Source organism: Tachysurus vachellii, chromosome 16, assembly GCF_030014155.1.
Source record: "Tachysurus vachellii isolate PV-2020 chromosome 16, HZAU_Pvac_v1, whole genome shotgun sequence".
NCBI lineage: Eukaryota > Metazoa > Chordata > Actinopteri > Siluriformes > Bagridae > Tachysurus > Tachysurus vachellii.
In genome coordinates this window covers 4,263,069-4,269,431 of record NC_083475.1, presented here as the reverse complement: position 1 = coordinate 4,269,431, position 6,363 = coordinate 4,263,069, and the positions used below count along the sequence as shown (strand labels likewise).

At 37.6% G+C, this 6,363-nt stretch overlaps 1 pseudogene; it reads right to left on the bottom strand.

Annotated features, from left to right (window-relative positions):
• Positions 1-203: 203 nt before the first annotated feature.
• Positions 204-6,363, bottom strand: part of LOC132859448 (radial spoke head protein 3 homolog B-like) — an 8,644-nt pseudogene continuing 2,484 nt past the window's right edge.

Here is a 6,363-nt window from a genome sequence, read left to right as displayed (position 1 = left end):
GAATGTTGGCTGAGTTTATTGGTCTTTGTTATTGGTTCTCTTTGTAGTTTTACAGTGCCATGGTACTGTGATGTTATTGTCATGCTATGAAGTCAATCAATAGTTATGATGCATAGAGAAAATATGTAAAAAGGAAATTCAGACAACGAATACTTCAATAATGAAGTTTATTACATCTAAGTGAAATAAACTGAAGGCACAGGTCAAAAACTCTCTGCCTCCTTTGTTTGATGCTGAAGGGCTCCTACATCTTGAATGAGCACTAAGAGAGGAAAGGACAGGACAGGTTTGAGAAAAACACATGGTTACAAAGTTAAATTCTCTCTAACACTCAGGACATATTAAGGTAAGTTTATTGATATGAGAACTTCAACAGTACAGGTACATACATGTCAACAGCCAGCTTCATCGTTAACACTATTAGTGCTGATGTTCCATATTCTGCCCAAAACATGACATGGTTGTGCGTACTCTATATAAATCTACTAATGGCGTTGTCCAAAATCTTCCAAAAAAGCAATTTGAAATAACCCAGAAAACATGCTGAGAAAAATGCAAGCAGCAAGGTAGTACTTAGAGCTAGATGTGACCAGCCAATGAGGAAGGATTAAAGCTTTAGGATAAACTTTTTTGGTTAGTTTGAGAGTTTGTCACATTCAGGGACAGTCAGTTGCTTTTCATAATGCTAACAGCTTTTGAAGTCTGGAAACTATCAATAAAAGCAGTTGGGAAAAGCAGGAGCAACAAACAACAAAAAAAGCCTTGTTCAAAGGACAAATTCCGGTTATCTAACATTTTCTTTGAACAAGGCTATTTTTTTTTTATTTTAACATGCAATGCCACATGAAGAGATTTGCAGTATGTAGACATACAGTCTGACTTTGCAAATCATGTCCAATGAAATTTAGCAATCTAAAGGATTGCTAATGGAATTAGCTATCACACTAAATGATGTGAAGAGACTGAGTTGAATTTTTTATAAAATTATGAATTATTTTTTTTTGCAGGACTATGAGCAAAGATTTTAGAGAAAGCCAGTAAACTAAACGTAGCCAGCATCTAAAGGAAACTTCACATTTGATGTAGAGTAGAATAAAATAGTATTTGTATAGAATATGAAAGCTACCGTAGAATGGTAAATGCATACTTACTGTCAAGCACTGTTCTTGTAACTTGTTGCTTTTCCAGAGTGTTGTTGACTTCTGCCACCAGCCAGGGACGGTATCCAGTTTCTATATCTGATATAAAAAAAAAGATTATATCACATTAAAGCATACAAAGTGCTTTAAAGCATACAAAGTGGAAAAGAACTGCATGTGGCATGAGATCACAGCATTGGAACAAATTTTTTGTATTTATGTTAGTAAAAATATGTGAGAATGAAAAAATTATTAAAGGGTATGGTTTGGTAGTTGATCGAGTGTACATCTTGGAACAGCTATCAATACAGGGGTGGGACCCATTTGGGTTAGGGACGTGTTTGTTTTAGTGATTTCAAATGTCGACATTGGCTTTCAAAAATCGGAGACCCTGCCTTTAATACTTTAATGACAGTAAATTAGAAACACACCTCTCTGCACTGGGTCATAGAAATATCCATTGTCATTCAATTTTGAATAGACTGAGGGAAGCAGGTCAGCAAGATAATTTTTTCTTTGCTGCTTAATCCTCTGGGCCTGCATTTGGAAGATATGTCACATTTGTGTTGAAATACTCTGAAGATAAATTAAATATTGTCAGTTCTAATTCATATTTATTATCTACCCAGAACTACTGAATATTGACCCTATTGACCCTCATTTCTAAAAATAGAAAATGGGCAAAATAAGAATTCCAGCTGGACATGATGCTGTTTATCGTACCTTCTCCTCTTTGTGGCGCCTCTCCTGCTCCTCCAGTCGTTGAACTTCCACCAATTCATTCATTCATTCATTCATCTTCTACCGCTTATCCAAACTACCTCGGGTCACGGGGCGCCTGTGCCTATCTCAGGCATCATTGGGCATCAAGGCAGGATACACCCTGGACGGAGTGCCAACCCATCGCAGGGCACACACACACTCTCATTCACTCACGCAATCACACACTAGGGACAATTTTCCAGAGATGCCAATCAACCTACCATGCATGTCTTTGGACCGGGGGAGGAAACCGGAGTACCCGGAGGAAACCCCAGAGGCACGGGGAGAACATGCAAACTCCACACACACAAGGTGGAGGCGGGAATCGAACCCCGACCCTGGAGGTGTGAGGCGAACGTGCTAACCACTAAGCCACCATGCCCCCCTCCACCAATTCAGCAATACGCAATTCCTGGAACACAAGCTGTTGAGCCCTCAACCCACCCAGCTCTTCTTCCTCAAGTACTTCTAGCAAAGCTTGCTCCATGGTCTTTCCTACCAACACAGGTACTCTACAACACTGGCTCAACCTCCAGATCAAAGTCAAACAGCTGAGAAAGACACCAACTTTATTAGTCCAACACTTTTGTCAAAACGACTAGCTTGAAATGCTTCACAATCAGACTGATGTTCTAATGTATAATTGTTTAATGATTTCCTTCTTCTGCTTTACTTCTTAATTTATATTAATAATTTCTAATCTATTGAATTCTATCTATCTGAGCAACAGCAAATTACAAAGTTGTCTCTTCTGCAGACATCACAGTGATAGACACACGGTTAGGAACAACCTTATCTATGATTACACTAAATTTGAACTATTGAATTATAAATTTCCTTCTTAATAAGAGTTTTTATCTCAAAACACCAAGACTGTAAGTTACACTACACTTTGCCCTTCATTTCTATTAGATGCTCAATGCCTACAATTAAATATTAAGCTTCATTCACACATACAGTGATTTTATTGCTGCAAATCTACAGTCGCTGTCTAATGAAGTCTACAGTGGTCGTTTCTTTGACTGGTTGCTATAGTAAAAATGTTTATCAGTGGGTGGAGCAACTAGCATTCCAAATCATTTTTCTTGATCAAATGAAAGGTTCTGGAATAAGATCTGGTGTTTGTATATAAAATTCAGTTAGGCATCATATTATAGTAGATGAAGGAGAAGCAGTTTGTGTTCTTTGCCATGAATCACATGCACTCAACTGTCTTCACTGCCAATGGTAGTCACTGCAACAATTTGTTCAATATTTGCATAAACTTTAAACATTTCTCAACGTTGTCATGCAGCTGGGCACACCTGATTCTAGTAGACAGTGATTTCTGTCACTCATGTCAGCAAAATGAACAATCACTGGTTGTTTTGTCATTTTTATGACAATATTATGACAATAGGTTCTGCTGTTTTATCCTCTGTCCATAATCAAACCCTGCTAGGGAGATTTCTTATATAACTGTACAGCCGAGTTAGGTATATAAGAAATATTCCATTTCTCTTTTGGGAGTAATGTGGCAACACACAAACCTGTTTAAAAGTGGCCTGTTAAAACTGTTTTATTAAGCAACAAAATTTGTATGTGGACAAATAATGAAGAAGTTATCTGTACCTCTCCATCTTCAATCTGTGTCGCTGCCTCTTTGCCAGATTTGGCAGGAATAAAGAGAGGTGTTGCTGGCTTGTCCAGAAATGCATCTGTCTGGCATTCCACACTGGCATCCTCAATATGATCACTCAGCTCCTCCAAGTATAATTCTAAGACACAAATCAGACTTAGCCTGCTGCAGTTACATTTTTGCAAATCCTAGCTTTTGGAAGTTGGGGACAGAGCGCAGGGACAGTTATGATACATCTGACCCTCTAGCAAAGAGTTAAGTGCCTTGCTCAAGGGCCCAACAGTGCTGGGGCTTGAAATATACACTACAAGCAGTATAAATAAAATGTAGGCCTGAATTAAAAATGGTAAGAATCACTGTCTGAACAGAAGTATGTATTTCCTAATTGAATTTTTATAACCCTACAAACATGTAATAAGCATATTATATTTTAGCGAAGAATAATAAAGTACAATCACTTTAGCTAGATAGTAAAATAAACAGTTTATTATTAGCACATGGTTGTAAAGCACAGCTACACTGTGTATTTTTTAATTTTGTTACACTGATGGAAATCACACCCCAGCATTATATTAAGCTGTTAAATTTACTAATGTTTTTTTTATAGCCATTAGCTTATTTGACTGCTCATGTGCCTCCTTTCCACCAGAAAGAACCGGGTGCTGGTTCAGAGCTAGTGCTGGTTTGAAGTTGGTTCCACTGGTGAGCCTTCTAAGAACCGGTTTGCCATTCCATGGGCTAGAGAGCCATCGCTTACATCACTGTATACGTCTCATCTTTTCCAGCAACGTCAGCACAGCAGCGGCAAACACAAACACAACATCAACAATGGCGGTTGTTGCTTTACTGTTAATGCTCATGGCTTTGTGAACCTACATTGGCATGTAAACACGGCGAATGCAACGTGTACATGCAGCTCCATGTAATTTTAAACACTGGTTGCAATCAAGAATAACGGAAAGTATATAACATTATTTTATCATTAACACAGAAAAACGTTAGCCTTAGCATGTAGCTACCTTCTATCATGTTTGCTGATAACTGATTATATTGCGGTAAATTAAAAATGTATTAAACATTGGCATACTTAAGGTACATTATCAAATGCGCTAACAGTAACACTGCCCCCAGCCCCTGACATAAGCGGTTCTTAAGTCTAGACCAGCAACGTTTTGGTGTTACTTAAGAACCACTTTTCCTGGTTCAGAGCCGGTGCTTTGGGTGTCGAAAAAGAAAGAACTGATAAGGCTCCGAACCAGCACTCAAACTGCCTTTGTGGAAAAGGGGCAATGGTAGTGTTTGACAGTTAATGATGAGACCTTGGTATAAGCTATGTTTTTGCTTGAAAATATACAAAAAATTATTGATGTCGCTCGTGGAAGTAATCACAGAGAAAGCAGACAATGAATCAGAAGTTTGTGTCCACCATTGAACTGAAGAATACAGTGATAAAGAAAGCACCCAATCGAACCCAGGCCATGGCGATAAGAGCATGCGGATCCTGCGGCTGGATCACCTGGGGCCTGAAAGCTATATTTAGCCTAAATATAACATATACAAGTTGAACACCATTAGAAAAGTTTCTACAATAATTAGTAAATAGCTACCAGTCTGAACATCCACATGCTTTCTCTCCACGAGGTTGCCTGAATTTCTTCTCTGAAACTTTGTGCCCTTTCTTACTGCAGCTCGTTGCATTGCTTCTTGCTGCCTTTGGATCTCAACTGGGTCCAGCTGAGCTGTCTGTTAACCACATAACAACACAATATCTTACAGTATTTACCATGTTAACTGGTGTCATTTGACTAGACATTACAGAAGCATATTAATCCCATTCAAGAAAAAAAATCCCTAAAGCATCTAGCATCTCCTTATGACAAGAAAACAACATAAAGAAAGGATGTATTCCAAAATTTCAACATTCATACAGATGAAAAATTGGTTAGACACACATATTTATTTATTTATTTATTTATTTATTATTTTTATTTTTTATTTTTTTATTATGAGTAGTTTTATTTATTTATTATAAAGCCACATAGATGGCTGTGATTACTGTTCAACTGCCAAATTTATGAAAATCAAAGACTGACGGTGTTTTGCAGAACAAAATGTTTACACCCAAACAGAAGTCATTTTATATATTGTAATCTGTAACCGTTAAGTTCTCCATGAAGACAATTTGCTGCATCTGTATCAACACTAGGATTTGGGAATTTATATTAACTGCCAGTACCTTCTACACTGCCAGGTGATATTAAAATCAAATTGTGCTTTAAGCCAAGTATGTAAACATGTAAACATTACAGTATGTAAACACTGTAAACATGAGACAATTATATTTTTTTTAGAGAATATTTCTAACCCTACTTTTGATTTAATTTAATTATTCTGCACACCTTCTCAAGTAAAAGATCGAGTCTGATTGAAGTCACAAATAAGTTTCTGAATTCCAAGTTAAGTCCAAGTCATGTGACTCAAGCCATGTGACCCAAATTGATTCCAAGTCATGTGACCCGAGTACAAGTCCAAGTCATACAACCCAAGGACAAGTCCAAGTCATGTGCCTCAAATTGATTCCAAGTTATGTGACCCAAGCCCTGTTCAAATTGATTCCAAGTCATAGTCATGTGACTCAAGTCCACTAAACTGAATAATGAGATGTTTTTCACATAAAAACGAGATGCTGATGGCAGATCATTTTCTTGCATGGCAGTAATGTGATCGCATATAAAACATTTCCTGCACTTGTACTAATTCCGGTATTTTTTGTGTAAATACCCTGCTAAAAAACCAGCATTGCTGGTCCAGCATAAGGTATGTTTTGCATGCTGGGACCAGCTT